At 46.0% G+C, this 17,170-nt stretch overlaps 1 pseudogene; it reads left to right on the top strand.

Moving 5' to 3' along the window:
* Positions 1–13,900, top strand: part of LOC140198440 (zinc-binding protein A33-like) — a 28,387-nt pseudogene extending 14,487 nt beyond the window's left edge.
* The last annotated feature ends 3,270 nt before the right edge of the window (positions 13,901–17,170 follow it).

Below are 17,170 nucleotides of genomic sequence, written 5' to 3'. Positions count from 1 at the left end.
TGAAAAGCTCTTATACATTTTCCAGGAAACAAGGAGAAAAAAACAAAAACTGCCTGGTGGGGCCCTGACACATTAACACATTGATACAATTTCTTAAGGGCACGGACTCTTAAAACAGCTCCTGTTCATGTTTTTTGTCTCCCTCTCTCCCTCTTTCTTCCCTCTCTGTCCCTTTCTCTTTCCCCTCTCTCTCTCTCTCAATGCACACACACTTTCTCTTTCAACTGAACTCACATGTGGCCACATTTTGCACAATTAAAGCATACAAACCATTCACACTTTAAACCATTCCAGAAAGTCTCTTGTTCCTAAGGGTTAAACCATTGTCAGAATACACAGTAACAATCTGATAACATTGAGGAAATGCATGACCCTGAGCCCTTAAAACAAAGAAATGTCGGAAGTTATTCATCATGCACAAGTAAATAACATTCAACAAGCTTAAAGCATTAACCAAATTTCCAACATATTCTGACCCTTCTGTGACTCCAGTCTCTGATTTTTTTTGGATTTAAATTACATGAACTGTCAGCTCTACAGTTCTGGGCATAATGACGCATTTGACGACATTGGAAACAACAGATTTCAGCGCTGTACTGCAAACCTTGGATTTAAAAAGGTTATTGTATTCTAATCATCACTTTGTCCTGGACTTAATTCTATGGGACTGACTCTTGAGTCAAAATAGGCTTACTCTGTTGCCTTATCTTTCATAGTTGATGGGCTGCCACATAATTGGCCTCTTTCACTATCTCTACCAATTACTGTAACCACTTTTTCAACAAATTCCCATCTAATTCGGGTTCCCACAAGTCTGATCCAAACAAGCCCTCCGACACTCTCATGTCTTTTCCGGCCGTGAGTGTAACCTATCGATGAAACCACTGTATTCCTTATTATCATCAGTACATAAAGCAAAACTAACGACCCTGTTGTTCCATGTTGTTGCCATTTTAGCCATCATATATTTTTTAATGTTCGGTTCCTCCTTTCCGCAATTTCGCTAGACTGTGGTCTATAGGGCACATGAAATCTCTCCTTGATCCTTAACAATGCCATGACACCTTGCATTATCTGGGCTGTAAAATGTGTGCCTTGATCTGATTCTAGACTCTGAGGTAATCCCTGATGAGTGAAAACCCTTTTGCAATAAGATTTTTGACATGGCTTTGGCCATGTTAGGCTTAATTGGGAAAGCTTCCACCCACTTGGTGAAAGAATCTACCATGACGAGATACTTGCACCATCCTGGGGTGGGTGGCAAAGTTCCAACATAATACACCTGTAAATTGTCCAAAGCCCCTCCTCTCGTGTGGTATGTTGGAGGGCTCCTTTCTTTACATTTCTATCAGGATTATATTGTGGACAAATTGAGCAAGTCTTGACTCAATGTTCCATGTTGTCCTTCATCCTAGGCCACCAACACATCTCCTTCTCTTTTCCAGGGTGCTTTTGGTGTCCCCATAGATCATGGTACCAATGGACCATCTGATTTCTCCCTCCCTCTGGGACCACAAACTTTCCTTCACACAGGACTACTCCATTGTTAACATGTACATCCTTGTGCTCTTTGTATGTTTCTGAGCATGCTCCTTCTGTTTTTCCTAAATTCTTTATCTTCCTTCTACTCCTCAGTTAAATCAATAACCTCAACCTGTTGTTCTTTCTGGCTTCCCATCTCCCTAATGTGCAGCTGCCATTCCTGCCCACTGCAAGCACCTTGCTTTGCTAACTCATCAGCCTTCCTATTCCCCACAGGGGATAATTTTGAGTGGACTTTCACCTTTATGTCTCCCCTTTGCTTCTTTAAGTACATGCCATAGCAGAGCAGCAGGTGGAAGGGGCTTTCTGTCAACTGAAACAAACCCTCTTACTTCCCAAAGGGGCAAATGTTTTGTAAGGCTATTACAAACGTACATGCTATCAGAAAGTATGACAGATTCGAGCAGAAAATATCTTTGGTTGCTAACCACATCTGATACAGCTGCCACTTCTGCTGCCTGAGCAGTCAAGGTGTTGAGTAACCTTGAGGTTATTCAATGCTTGTCCTGGTGATATTCAACCTCTACATATATACTGCCCCCACTTCTCTCTCTCATCTGTACTGATGAGGAGCCATCTACAAAACAATTAAAACAGAACTTTTTCCTTTGTGTTTTCTCTTTGTTTCTTGTTGCTGTTCTTGGGTATTGCTTTCTAATCTCCTTACCCCTCTCCAAAAACCTATGCTGGCACTGTTCTTCTTTCAGAACCTTTCAGGAGTAACTGCAAAACTTAGAACAAGCAGTTAATTCCCATCGTGAAAAGCTCTTATACATTTTCCAGGAAACAAGGAGAAGAAAAAAACTGACTGGTGGGGGCAGACATTGATACAATCTCTTAAGGGCACGGTCTCTTAAAACAGCTCCTGTTCATGTTTCTTTGTCTCCCTCTCTCCCTCTTTCTTTCCCCTCTGTCCCCCACTCTGTCCCTCTCTCTTTCCTCTCTCTCTCTAATACACACCCACTCTCTCTTTCAATTGAACTCACATGTGGCCACATTTTACCCAATTAAAGCATACAAACCATTCACACTTTAAACCATTCCAGAAAATCTCTTGTTCCTAAGGGTTAAACCATTGTCAGAATATACAGTAAGAAACCGCTAACATTGAGGAAATGCATGACACTGGCCTAAGCCCCTATAACAAACAAGTGTTGGAAGTTATTCATCATGCACAAGTAAATAACATTCAACCAAATTTCCAACATATTCTGACCCTTCCGTGACTCCAATCTCTGATTTTTGTTAGAATTTAAATTACATGAACTGTACGCTCTACAGCTCTGGGCATAGTGACCCATTCGACCACATCGGAAACAACAGATTTCAGCGCTGTACTGCCCCTGACAACAGCTTGCCTGAGGGGGTGAAGGTGCACTCCAGCATTGTGTTACTTCTCTTCTGCAGTCTCTCTGCTGGCTTCTGTCCTGGCCCGCATGATGCCCCGTGATATTCCATGTATTTTCTCAAAGAGAAAACACCTTAGCTGCCTCGAGAGTATTCCTAAAGTTAAAATCTACCTCCTACGTTTCCTTCTCCCATGCTCTGATCATTTTCCTAAGTACCCATGCCTCACTATGAGTAGGATCGCTGGGATCAAGCAGTTGCAACAGTTACGTAGATTTGTCAGTGTTGTGAGGCACAAATTTCCTTAACCATCTATTTGTGGGTTCTGGTTGTGATCCAATGTTGATCCTTAGACCCACTGGAACACTATCCAAGATGGGACACAAATGTAATCCAGGACCAGGTTGATGGACGGAGCTGTGAGACCAGGGCTGAATTTGAGAAGATGCACCAGTTCCTGCGTGAGAGGCAGCAGCAGATGGAAACAGGGCTGCAGAGAGAAGCGGACAAAATCCTAACACAACTGGAAAACAACTTAACAGTCAACGAAATCTCTTCTCTTGAAGGAGCAATACAAGATGTAAAAGTGAGATTGGAATTTCAAGATCCCGAAGGGCACCTCGAGGTACTGGAAGTGTCACTTTCTTGTCTGGGGGATACAAACTGTCTTAAATAACTCTGAGTGAAATTAATTATGTTGGCAAATAAGATCAAAACACCTTCCTAAATACAGTCAGTTCAGCAGAAAATCCAAAACATTCAGGCACTAGGCAGCAGTGTTTCACACCCTTCCCTTTTCTCTTTGGCACTGAGTTTGACCACTGTGCGATTGCTGGAATTACGATGGTCCTCTGCCATTGATAACAATCCAATCCTGTGTAAGGTGTGGAAATCCCAGTGCAGTTCCTTGAAGTAGCACCAGGTGGCGCCCTCAGCACCAAGTGAGTGAGGATTGTTTCAGCCCAAATAATTACCATGGGGGCACCAGGGTAGCGTAGCAGTGAATGCGATGCCTTGCACTGAAGTTCGGAGTTCACTTCCAGTGTCCTCTGTAAGAAAGCTTGCACATAATTCCTGTCTGCACATGGGTTTCCTCTGGGCTCTTGCCAGAATTTGTGAGCCAGTGGGGAAGCGGGGCCAGGAATGGGCTGCCCCGATTCACGCTGGCAAACCCGCCCTGCTTCCACACAGACACAGATAATGTGTTTCCTCTCCAAATACCCCTCTCCCAAAACCAGTCCCATATTCCTGTGGAATGTCCAACTCTGCTTTTGCCTCTGGCTGCTTCTGATCAGATCTCCAACAAAACAGCCTTGAAATCTACATTTCTCTCCTCTTATCTCATCTCCCTTCCTCTCCCCACCCTCCCCTGCCTCTCTCAGTTCCCAGTGTAATTTGTACCCACATCCTGACTACTGCTCAGAGGCCTGTATGTAACTCCCATCAGGGTCTTTTTGCCCTTGGAGTTCCTTAACTCTACCCACAAGAATTCTACATTTTCCAATCCTACGTCACCTCTTCCTAAGGTTTTGTTTGAATTTTTTTTTTCCCATTGAGCCACCCCCTCCTCCCTGCCTACCTGCCTATCCTTTCGATACAATATGTATCCTTGGATATTGAGCTCCCAACGATGACTTTTTAGCCATGACTCAGTGATAACTATACTGTTATAACTGACCAATCTGTAACTGTGCTACAAGATCATCTACCTTATTCTGTTTACTGTATGCATTCAAATATATCACCATCAATATTATTCACCTTTATAATTTTGTCCCCCTGTTACACTGCACTCATTCCACTGACTGCAATTTTTCTGTATTGTCCACCTGTCCTTCCTGACAGTCTCACTACACACTGCCTCTTTCTGTGTACCAAATGCCCATCCTCACCCCACCCCCGATCACTCAGTTTCCCTTTCCCCTGCCAAATTACTTAAAACCCTGCCCAGCAGTTCCAGCAAACATGCCCGCAAGGATATTGGTCCCCCTCGTTCAGGTGTAACCCACCCTCTTCTGTCATACCTTCCCCAGAAAAGACCCCGATGATCCAGAAATCTGGAACCCTGCCCTCTTCATCAGCTCCTCAGCCACGCGTTAATCGGCCGAAGCATCCTATTCTTACACTCCCTGGTGTGTGACAAAGGCAGCGATCCAAAGATTACTACCCTGGAGGTCCTACTTTTCAGCTTTCAACATAGCTGACAAAATTCTCTCTGCAGGACCTCTTCCCTTTTCCTACCTGAGTTGGGGCTTTTTTAACCTATGTTCCTCTGAGGCAGCTGGACTGTGGAGATGAGAGGGAGGAGCCAGCTGGTGGTTCCAATGCATCAAAGTCACGCCACTTTCGCGGGGCAGGGTTGATGAGGGTGGGGCAGCACAGTGACACAGTGGGTCGAGGGGCTTTAGCACAGCTTGAGTGACCCAGGTTGATTGGAGACCTTTATTGGTGCTGTCTGCGTGGAGTTTTGCATTCTTGTTATAGCCACCTGGTTTCCCTCACCCCACCCACACATATCTGAAAAGCATGTCGGGTAATAGCCTAACTGGTCACTGTAAACTGTCCCCAGAGGGTAGATAGACGGGAGCTGATTGTAATGTGGAGGGAATGAAATGGCATTAGTGTTGGTGGATGTTCGATGGTCAGTGTGGACACAGCGGGTGAAGGGTCAACACAAACAAAATGGAAGAGGAACTGTTTCACACAAAGTGCAGGTGAAACGGTGTCACATGAAGTTCTTGGGGAACCTCACGCAAAATGCTGGAGGAAATTCTTTCACACGGATCACCGGAGGAAGTGTTTCACGCAAGTGCAGAGGGAACTCTTTCACACAAGATGTTTGGGGAATATTTTATCCAAGAATGCAGGGTGATTTCTTGCACACAAATTGTGGCAGGGACTTTTCCGCACAAAATGCAGGAGGAATGTTTTCACACAAAATGCAGGAGGAGTGCTTTCACGTAAACTGCGGAAAGAACTGTTTCACTCTAAACTTTTCAAAGTTCAAAGGTTCAAAGGTCCAACTCAATGTCAGAGAAATGTATACAATATACATCCTGAAATGCTTTTTCCTCACAAACATCCAGAGAAGTGCCCCAAAGAATGAACGACAGTTAAATGTAAGACCCCCAAAGCCCCCCACCAGCTCCCCTCCCTCCCACGCGTAAGCGGCAGTGGGCAATGATCCTCCCTCCCCCCACCAGCAAAAAAAAGCATCGGTATCCACCGCTGAGCACTCAGCGTGAGCAAAGCAACAGCAAAGACACAGCCTTGCAGTTGCCTCAGAGACTTTGCATTCCACCTGGCATTTGAAATACCGCAGGTACTCTCTCTCCCTAATAAGGGAGAAGGAGGTGTCTCCATTTTTTCCCCAGCGAGTAGGGGACATGACAACAATCCGCTGGTTTACGATGTTAAAAGTCCATTACACCGCTTTTTCCAAGCTGTGTTCCCAAAGATCTCAAAGATCCCGGGTAGATTTTGCGGTAGATATCAGTGGGCTGATATAAGCGTAAGAGGTCGTTGGTTGGTGATACAGTGGTAATCAGCCTGGGGCCAATAAAAAGTAAGGAGGTGTAAGCAGAGCGGCTATATATATATACACACGGGCCTAAGACTTTTACACATTGCTGTATTTGCTAAACTGGAGCGGAGAAAGAGTTTGCATATCTGGTGGGGGAAAAAGATGTTGGGACTGGAGAGGGTGGAGTGCGGCGGGAATGGTATGCGAAAGGTGGCAGAGGAGTGCCAGGGGCAGGGGAAGGCACAGGTGCAGACACACCCAGCCCTGAGACAACAGGCAGGTCATTTGATTCCAAATAATTAATAAATTAAACATTACAGAATGTCTCTCTGGCGCTTCCTGCTCTCTTCCTCTTTTCCCAACCATAATTCCCCTCTCCCTGCCCCCTTCCCACTCTCAGTCCACAATAGAAACCCGTGTCAGTTTTAGGTTTGTCATCACTGGCACGTGTCATGAAATTCGTTTTTCTTCTTTTGCGGCAGCAGTACAATGCAGTACATGAAATTACGACCGTACTGTGTAAAAGTCTGAGGCACTCTGGCTATATAAATGTGCCTAAAACTCCTACACAGTATTGTATTACAATGGAAAACAGCTACACAATGCAGAATGAAGTGTTACAGTTACAGCGAGAGTGCAGTGCAGGCAGACAATAAGCTGCAAGGCCATGACGTGGTAGATGGATGGTGAGGTCTTCAGTCCATTATATCATACAAGGGGGCTGTTCAATAGTCTTATAACAGCAGGATAGAAATTCCTGTTGAACTTGGTGGTGTCTGATGGGAGGGGTGGGGAGAAGAGAAAATGTCCGGGGTTGGTGTGATCTTTAGTTACGTTAGCTGGCTTACTGAGGCAGTGAGAAATGTAGACAGTCTTTAATACCTCACCCTGACTTTGTAGGTGTGCATTGCCGGTTTCCAGTCCTGGGGTGGTGTCTGTCAATCTTCCTGAGGATGTGGCTGAAGGAAGGTTGAGGTATCTCAAAGTGTGGAAGGAAATGAGAGCCATGGTTTCACCAGGTACCTTTCTCTGTAATTCCCCTTCTCCCACTGCTCTGCCGTCTCCCCTGTGATTTCAGATAGTCCAAGGCTCCAGATGCCACACTCTACCATCTCGCATCAGGCATGTTCAAAGTTCATGGTACATTTAATCTCAAAGTATGTATAAATTATACAACCATAAGACACAGGAGCAGAATTAAGCCATTTGCCCCACCGAGTCTGGTCCGCCATTCAATCATGGTTGATCCTTTTTGCCCCTCCTCGTCCCCACCCCCTGGTCTTCTCCCCGTAACCACTGATGCCATGTCCAATCAAGAACCTATCAATCTCTACCTTAAATACACCAAGTGTCCTGGCCTCCACAGCTGCCTGTGGTAATAATTTCCACAATTCACCACACTCTGGCAAAAGAAATTTCTCTGCATCTCTGTCTTAAATGGATGCCCCTCTATCCTGAGGCTGTGCCCTTTTGTCCCAGACTACCCCATCATGGGAAACATCCTTTCCATATCTACTCTGTCTAGGCCTTTCAACATTCCCCTCCTACCCTTCTAAATTCCAGCGAGTACAGACCCAGAGCCATCAAATTTTCCTTACTTGCTAACCCTTTTATTTCTGGAATCATCCTTGTGAACCTCCTCTGAACCCTCTCCAATGCCAGCACATCTTTTCTTCAATGAGGAGCCCAAAACTGTTCACAATACTCAAGGTGAGGCCACATCTGTGCCTTATAAAGCCCCAACATCACATCCCTGCTCTTGTATTCTAGGCCTATTGAAATAAGTGCTAATGAATACTAACATTGCATTTGCCTTCCTCACCATCAGCTCGCCCTGCAAGTTAACCCTTAGTGTGCTGTGCACAAGGACTCCCAAGTCCATTTGCATCTCAGTTTTCTGGATTTTCTCCTCATGTAGAAAATAGTCCACACATTTATTTCTTCTACCAAAGTGCATGACCATGCATTTTCCAACATTGTATTTCATTTGCCACTTTCTTGCCCATTCTCCTAATCTGTCTGTCCTTCTTCAGCCTTCCTGTTTCTTCAACTCTACCTGTCCCTGCATCAATCTTCGTATCATCTGCCAGCTTGGCGACAAAGCTATCTATTCCGTCATCTAAAGCATAAAAAGTAGTGGTCCCAAAACTGATCCCTGTGGAACACCACTAGTCACTGGCAGCCAACCAGAAAAGGATCCTTTAATTCCCACTCACTGCCTCCTACCAATCAGCCAATGCTCTAACCATGCCAGCAACTTTCCTGTAACACCATAGGCTTCTAACGTGGTAAGCAGCCTCACGTGGCACCTTGACAGTGGTCTTCCTTGCTTTTCTCAGAAATTCACGACATTTCAGCTCTGCTGTCACCCTTGCCAGTATCTCCTTCCAGTCTACTTTGGCCAGCTCCTTTCTCATACCACTGTAATTTGCTTTACTCCACTGAAATAGTGCTACATCAAGACTTTACTTTCTCCCTCTCAGTTGAACTCAATCATACTGAGATCACTGTCTCCTAAAAGTTCTTTTACCTTAAACTCCCTAATCACCTCCAGTTCATAACACAATACACAAACCTGTATGGCTGATCCCCTAGTAGGGTCAATGACAAACTGCTCTAAAAAGCTATTTCTTAGGCATTCAACAAACTCAGTCTCTTGAGATCCATTACCAACCTGATCTTCCCAATCGACTTGCATGTGAAAACCTCCCATGACTATCATAACATTACCCCTTTGACTCACCTTTTCTATTTTTCATTGTAATCTGTGGTCCACATCCCAGCTATTGTTGGGAGGCCTGTATATAACTGCATCAGGGTCCTTTACCCTTGCAGTTTCTTAAATCAACCCACAAGGATTCAATATCTTCCAATCCTAAGTCACATCTTTCTGCTGATTTGATGCATTTTTTACCAGCAGAGCCACCCCACCCCCTCTGCCTACCTTCCCATCCCTCCAATACAACGTGTAACCTTGGACATTCAGCTCCCAACTACAACCATCCTTCCACCACAATTCAGTGATGTTCACAACATCATACCTAACAATCCGTGATAGTGCATGAAGATCATCCACCTTATTTCTTATACGTTGAGACATAACACCGAGTACTATATTTGCTACCCTTTTTGATTCTGCATCCCTAATGCACTGATACTCACCCTGCTGGCTGCAATTTTGTTCTGTCATCTTCCTGCCCTTCCTGACAGTCTGACTGCATGCTATCTTTGCTTTCTTAACATCCGTCCTATCCTGAGTCCCTTCACTCCGGTTCCCACCCCCCTGTCGAATTAATTTAAATCCTCCACAACAGCTCTGACAAACCTGCCCGTGAGAATATTGGTCCCTCTCAGGTTCATGTTCAGCCCATCACTTCTGAACAGGTCATGCCTCCCCCAGAAGAGATCCCAAGGATCCATGATTCTGAAGCCCTGTCCCCTGCACCATCTTCTCAGCCACGCATTAATTTACCAAATCATCCTGTTTCTAACATCACTGGCATGTGCCACAGGCAGCAATCCAGAAATTACTACCCGGGAGGTCCTGTGTCTCAGCTTTCTGCCCAGCTCTCTACAATTTCTCTTCAGGACCTCTTTGCTTTTCCTTCCTGTGTCATCAGTACCAATATGCACCAAGGCATCTGGCTGCCAGCTCTCCCTCCGTCTGCAAAATGCTGTGGATGCAATCTGAGATAAACCTACCCCGTTCACACACCTGGGAGGCAGCACACCATCTGGGCCTTCCATTCACATCCCGTCTTTTCCTCTCACTATTGAGCCCCCTATCGCCACCATTCCCCTCTTCTCCCTCTTTCCCTTCTGCACCATGGACTCATGCTCAGGACCAGTAACCTGCTTTCCGTGTCATCCCCACAACAGTTTCCAAAGCGGTATTCTTTATTTTGAGGGGAATGGCCACAGGGGTGCTCTGTGGTAACTGCCTATTTGCATTTCCATTTTTCCTCACAGTCACCTAGCAACTCGCCTCCTGCAACTTCGGGGCGACCACTTCACCGTAAATCTGAGCGATGATCTCCTCACTCGCCCGTACAAGCCCAAGGTCATCCAGCTGCTGCTCCAGGTCCCTAACCCAGCCTTCAGGGAGCTGCAGCTGGATGCAACCTTCAGATTCACCTGCATTCAGGCAGCCGCAAAACAAGAAACCGGAAAGAACCCATTTCAAGAAAGACCACCGGACAGCCAGTGTGATGAGAGAGAAAAAAACTCACTTCGTGCAAACAATACAAGCAAGCAGCAGCCATCAGAACGGAAGTGAGTCCGTAGACTCGAAGCCTGGAGCAGTCGGATAGCTAGGCCCACATCTCAGCTTCAGCTCATCACAGCAGAGCAAATGATCACGGAGCTCGTAGCCCAGAGCATCCTCAGCTCCAGTGCCCAGAGGAGTGAGCAGAACCAGCCCGACCCTCGCCTCCGAGGATCCCACACCCGGCCTTTTCATTCTAAATTTAAATTGTCCCCACACCAGGTTGTTCCCCACAATGGGACCTGAGCCCTATAGCTTCGATACGCTCTGGGTCTGGAACCTGTTGCCATGTTCTGGCTCGTACACGTCCTTTCCTTATTGACCCAGCGCTGAGCTTGATTCTACCCCTCTCTCGGCTAAGCTGGACAGGCTTCGAAACTCCTCTGCTTTGCCCGCCCCAACGCCATCTCAGCCACGCCTCGACCTCAGCCCGAACACTTCTCAAATATGCCGCAACCTCGCTCCCACACGCCTGAACCCTGAGTCAGCCCAGGCTTCACTCGACTCTTCATTGTTCGTAGTGTTTCTTTTCCACAGGCAAAGTGTTACTAATAAAGTATTTAGTTACATGCGTTACTAAATACGCATGTACTTAGCTCAGTGTGCAACATTTTCAGTGCGTGCAACATTTCTGCTTCTAACACCCGCAAGCTAACATCAGCAATGTCCTGAAGTGCTTCCTGAACCTCCCCAACCCTCCCCTCCGCCGGCTCCTAGCTGACCCCCCTTGTTGAGGCTGCATCCCTCCCCTCCATTGCTGATCCGCGGACTGGAGCGCTCATTTTAGGGACATCTCACCTTTGTCATTTTGTGTTGCTCCACTGTTTGCCCCCTCAGAGGCAGGTTACACCTGAGTCCACTGTAACTCCCAGGCAGTTTCCTCAGACAATCCACTGGTTGTCCCTTGTTGTGCAGCCCAGTGAAAACCTTCAGGACATTTGAAGCCCAACTCAGCACATCCATCACATTTATCAGCCAACATAGTGTAACTCTCGCTTCGGCTAGTGGCTTAGTATAGGGGGTGATAGCCCCCGGCCCGGACAAACTTAAGAAATCTCGTTTGGGTGGATGCTGCGCAATGTGTCCCCTGTTACAAATCAGTACAATGAAATAACAAACAGTACACAATATGTGATTAAACGATTGAGCTTTTTAATTTTTAGTTAGTAAACAAAACAAAAAAGGAAAAGGGCCCATTCTCATGAAACAGGCTACTGTGCAATGCTGGAGCTCACTGATAAGGCTGCTCGTCCACCATCGACCTCCTCCGATCGTCGCCGACCTTCGGACCCTCACTGCAAGCCAACTCTGTCCGGCGGTCTACCGACTCTCTCCATTTGCGTCTTCTCTCCTCCTCTCTCCCTGGCAAAAGACCGCGAAACTCTCTCTTCCAGACTCACAAGAAAGAACATTTCTCTATTATTGGATAGTCCCCACATTCCAGAGCCCTGTTATCTCTAGTCATAACCCAAACATTGCTGCTACAGAGAGGCCATTACATTAGCAATGAAACCTTACAGCATGGTACAATAGGAGCAGGCGACCATCGTGGGTGATCCACACATGCAATCGTGGATGATCCTCAGTCTCAATACCTCGGTTCTGCTCTCTCCTAATAGACCATATGAAATGGGAACAGAATTAGTCCACTCAGCCCATCAGATCTGCTTCATCATCTGTCATGTCTTATATTGCTCCCAATACATTTCATATCTAGAGATTGATCTACCTCCATCCTTCATAAATTCAGTGACTTGATCTCTGTTGTCTTCTGCAAAAGAGAATTCCTGAGGATCAGCACCCTCTGAGGGAAGCAATTTCTCCTCCTCTCAAATCCAAAGGCCTTGCCCCTTATTCTGATACTGATCTGTAGTTCCAAGTAACGATGCCGTCTGATATCTGGAGCTGAATGGAATGGAGCTGTCATGGCTTGTCACATTTAGCTTTTAAAAAGTCAACTGCAGCCACATAAAACACCATAGAGTACAGTCAGCTGGGCAGAGGAAGGGGATTGAACTGCCCTGTAACAAGTAAATCACTGTGACGTTGTACGGTGTTAAATAGGACGGAGGGAGCAGTGGGGATTGAAATCTCCACCAGGGGCTCCACACTTCCTGGGCTGAGGGAGGAGTTGATGGTCATCATTGTCAGCTCAGATCCTGTCAGTTCCGCCATTGCGCACATGAAATGCTGTTGTAGGAAAGCAGCATACATCATCAGAGCTCCTCACCACCCAGGCCATGCTCTTTCCTCACTACTGCCATCAGGTAGAAGGCACAAGAGCCTCAGGACTCGAACCAGCAGGTGCAAGAACATTTACTACCCCACAACCATCAGAGTCTTGAACAAAAGGGGATAGCTACACTCACTTGCCCAACCATTGAGATGTTCCCACAACCTATGATCTCAGTTTAAGGACTCTTTATCTTGTTATCTCATGTTCTCATTACTTAATGGTACTTATTGATATTTGCATTTGCACAGTTTGTTGCCGTCTGCACTCTGGTTGATCTTTCATTGATCCTGTTGTAGTTACTATTCTACAGATTTGCTGAGGAGGCCACCAGGATAATGAATCTCAGGGTTGTATGTGGTGACGCGTACAGTTTGTACTTTGATAATAACAGTGACTTTGAACTTTGGTTTTCTTATGTAGCTGTTTTGTTTCAGTACCAGAGCGGCTGACGCTGGACCCAGATACAACTCAGAATAATCTCAACCCCTCTTAGGATCTACTGAGTGTGAAGTACACGACTATTAAACAAAATCTTCAGGATCACCTGAGAAGATTTGTGAAAGGATTGTGTGTTTTGAGTTTGCAGAGTTTCGCACCTGGGAGGCACTACTGGGAGGTGTGTGTTGGATATGAGACTGAGTGGGTTGTGGGTGTCTGCAGAGAGTCTGCAAACATGAAAGAATCCATCAGCTGTTCACCTGCGGAAGGGTATTGGGTTATTGGGCTCCTTTCTGATTACATGGGATTGGGGATACCAAAAATCATTTCCCATCTGGAAATAAAACCCCAAAAAGTGGGAGTTTACCTTGAATATGACTGGGGACAGGTGTCATTTTACAATGCTGATAGTCTGTGTCATCTCTACACTTCCATGGTCAATTTTACAGAGAAACTCTATCCCATCTTCAGTCCTTGTGATCATGAAACAGACAATAACTTTGAAACACTCACACTGCTCACTACATTAGCGGCGTGGGGTATAAATTAGAGATGGTCAGTGGTGGACACACTATTGCAGAGGATTCTTAAGGACAGGATTTATGAGTTTTTGCAGAAGCATACTCTTATTCGGGATAGTCACCATGGCTTTGTGTGGGGCAGGTCTATGCCTCACTAGTCTGACTCAATTTTTGATGAGTTTACAAAACAAACCAATGAAGGTAGAGTTAAGGAGATGGCGTACAGTCATGTGCAAAAATCTTAGGCACATATATATAGGGTGCATAAGAATTTGGCACAGTACATTAGTAATTTTAGGTATTGAACAATACTGTTGCTGTAAAAAAAAAGTCAAATTTCATGACCTGGGAACACCACCACTTGGAAACACCCCTCCAGGTCACTCACCATCCTGATTTGGAAACATATCGCTGTTCCTTTAATGTCACTGGGTCAGAATCATGGAATTCCCTCCCTAACAGCATTGTGGGTGCACCTACACCTCAGGGACTGCAGCGGTTCAAGATGGCTCCTTCTCAAGGGCAACTAGGGATGGGCAATAAATGCTGGCTTATCTGGTGATGCCCACATCCTGTAAAGGAATAAATTTAAAAAATTGACAAGCCGGATTCTGATACAGGCCACCGTTGTGGACTGAGAGTGGGGAGGGGGGCAGGGAGAGGGAAAAGGGGAAGGGGGAGGGGAGGGATGGGAAGCACCTGCGAGACATTTTGTAATGATCAATGAACCAATTGTTTGGAATCAAATGACCTTGCCTGGTGTCTCAGGGCTGGGTGTGTCTGCACCCGTGCCACCCCCTAACCCTGGCACTCCTTCTCTACCTCCTGTCTCACACCCCTGTAGTGGAGTTCCACTGTCACCATTCCCAACATTCATCGCTCCTGCCATATTTATAAACTCGCTCTCGCTCCCTGTTGAAAAATATAGTACTTTGCAAAAGCCTTAAGCACCCTAGCAACAGACTTCTGCTCAGTGCAGTATATGCACTTAACAAGGTTCCCCATGGCAGACTCATCTAGAGAATCTGGCAGCATGCGATCCAGAGAGCCTTGGCTGTGTGTGGATTCAGAATAGAGGTGCCCACAGAAGGCAGACGGTGGTAGCAGCTGGTGAGTACTCTGCCTGGAGGAATATGGCCTTCTGCAGGGATCTGTTCTAGAATGACCGCCATTTGCGATTTTTATAAATGACGGATGAGAATGTGAAAGGGTGGGTTAGTAAGTCTGTAGATGACATGAAAGTTTGTCTTGTGGAAAGTTACTGTAGGTTACAAGGGGGCATAGCCAGAGTACACAGCTGGGCAGCAAAAAAGGCAGAGGAAGTTCTAGCGGGAAAAGTGTGAAGTGATACATTTGGAAAATCAAACTTGAGGACAGTTCAATAGTAGGATTCCTGGCAGTGTGGAAGAACGGAGGGATCTTGGGTTACAAGTTGGTATATCCCTCAAAGTTGCCAAGCAAATTGATTGGGTGGTACAAAATGTGTATGGTGCTTTGGCCTTCATTAGTTGGCTTCTAATTAGTGGGGTTAGAAGTTTGCAGACAACACAAAGGGTAGTGATGTTGTAGATAGTGTAGAGGATTGTTGAAGATTGCAGAGAGACATTGATAGGATGCAGAAGTGGGCTGAGAAGTGGCAGATGGAATTCAACCCGGAGAAGTGCGAGGTGGTACACTTTGGAAGGACAAACTCCAAGGCAGAGTACAAAGTAAATGGCAGGATACTTGGTAGTGTGGAGGAGCAGAGGGATCTGGGGGAACATGTCCACAGATCCCTGAAAGTTGCCTCACAGGTAGATAGGGTAGTTAAGAAAGCTTATGGGGTGTTAGCTTTCATAAGTCAAGGGATAGAGTTTAAGAGTCGCGAGGTAATGATGCAGCTCTATAAAACTCTGGTTAGGCCACACTTGGAGTACTGTGTCCAGTTCTGGTCGCCTCACTATAAGAAGGATGTGGAAGCATTGGAAAGAGTACAGAGGAGATTTACCAGGATGCTGCCTGGTTTAGAGAGTGTGGATTATGATTAGAGATTAAGGGAGCTAGGGCTTTACTCTTTGGAGAGAAGGAGGATGAGAGGAGACATGATAGAGGTGTTCAAGATATTAAGAGGAATAGATAGAGTGGATAGCCAGCACCTCTTCCCCAGGGCACCACTGCTCAATACAAGAGGACATGGCTTTAAGGTAAGGGGTGAGAAGTTCAAGGGGGATTTTGGAGGAAGGTTTTTTACTCAGAGAGTGGTTGGTGCATGGAATGCACTGCCTGAGTCAGTGGTGGAGGCAGATACACTAGTGAAGTTTAAGAGACTACTAGACAGGTATATGGAGGAATTAAGGTGGGGGGTTATATGGGAGGCAAGGTTTGAGGGTCGGCACAACATTGTGGGCTGAATGGCCTGTACTGTGCTGTACTATTCTATGTTCTATGTTCTTGAGTCCAAGAGCCATTGCATCTCTGGTTAGACCACTCTTGGAGTATTGTGTTCCTTTCTGGTGATCTTATTATAGGAAGAATGTTGAAGCTTTAGGAAGGGTGCAGAGGAGATTTATTTCAGGCAGGATGTTTTATAAGTTAGAGAGCATGCCTTGTAGGAAAGGGTTAGAAAGCTAAGGTTTCTTTCCCATTGGAACTGTGGAATATCAGAGGCGACCTGATACAGGTGTATAAGATTATGGGAAGAATAGATAGAGTGGACAGCCAGTGTCTTTTTCCCAGGGTGGCAATGGCTAATAGCCATTGAAGGTGAGTGGAGGAAGGTTTTGGGAGCCTGTCTTTTAAACAGAGTGTAGAGGGTGACTGGGCTGCACTACCAGGGGTGGTGGTAGAGGCTGATACAACAGGGACGTTTAAGAGTAAGAGTTAAAATAGGTGCTTGGCTGTTAAAAAATAACAAGTGGAAGGCTGTAAGCTGTGTCAGAAGGAAGGGTTAGGCTGGTTGTGGAGTAAGTTTGTATGGGTCAGCACAACACCATGGGCTGAGGGGCCTACACTATTCTATGTTAACATAGTGGGACATTGCCGTCTCGGCCTTGGTGTGGAGACAAGCCCACTGCTTGAACAGAACTCATTGCCCTAACTTGCTGAAATAAATTCAGAAAATACGGAAGGGGAAAGTTCACATTTCAGGTCCAAAAGACCCATGTGAGAACTGATCCTCTGCCTTTGCCACTGGCAGGCCAGCCAGCTTACATTGACGTCTAATCTGTAAATTTGACTCTGTGTCTCCTTCCCAGCTCTCTCTCACACTCCCTCCAACCAACTGCAGACCAGGCGCACGTGGTGTTGGACTCGGATGGTGG

This window comes from Mobula birostris, chromosome 5, assembly GCF_030028105.1.
Source record: "Mobula birostris isolate sMobBir1 chromosome 5, sMobBir1.hap1, whole genome shotgun sequence".
Classification (NCBI taxonomy): domain Eukaryota; kingdom Metazoa; phylum Chordata; class Chondrichthyes; order Myliobatiformes; family Myliobatidae; genus Mobula; species Mobula birostris.
Note: the sequence above shows the minus strand (reverse complement) of the source record. Positions and strands in the feature narration are given on the sequence as shown.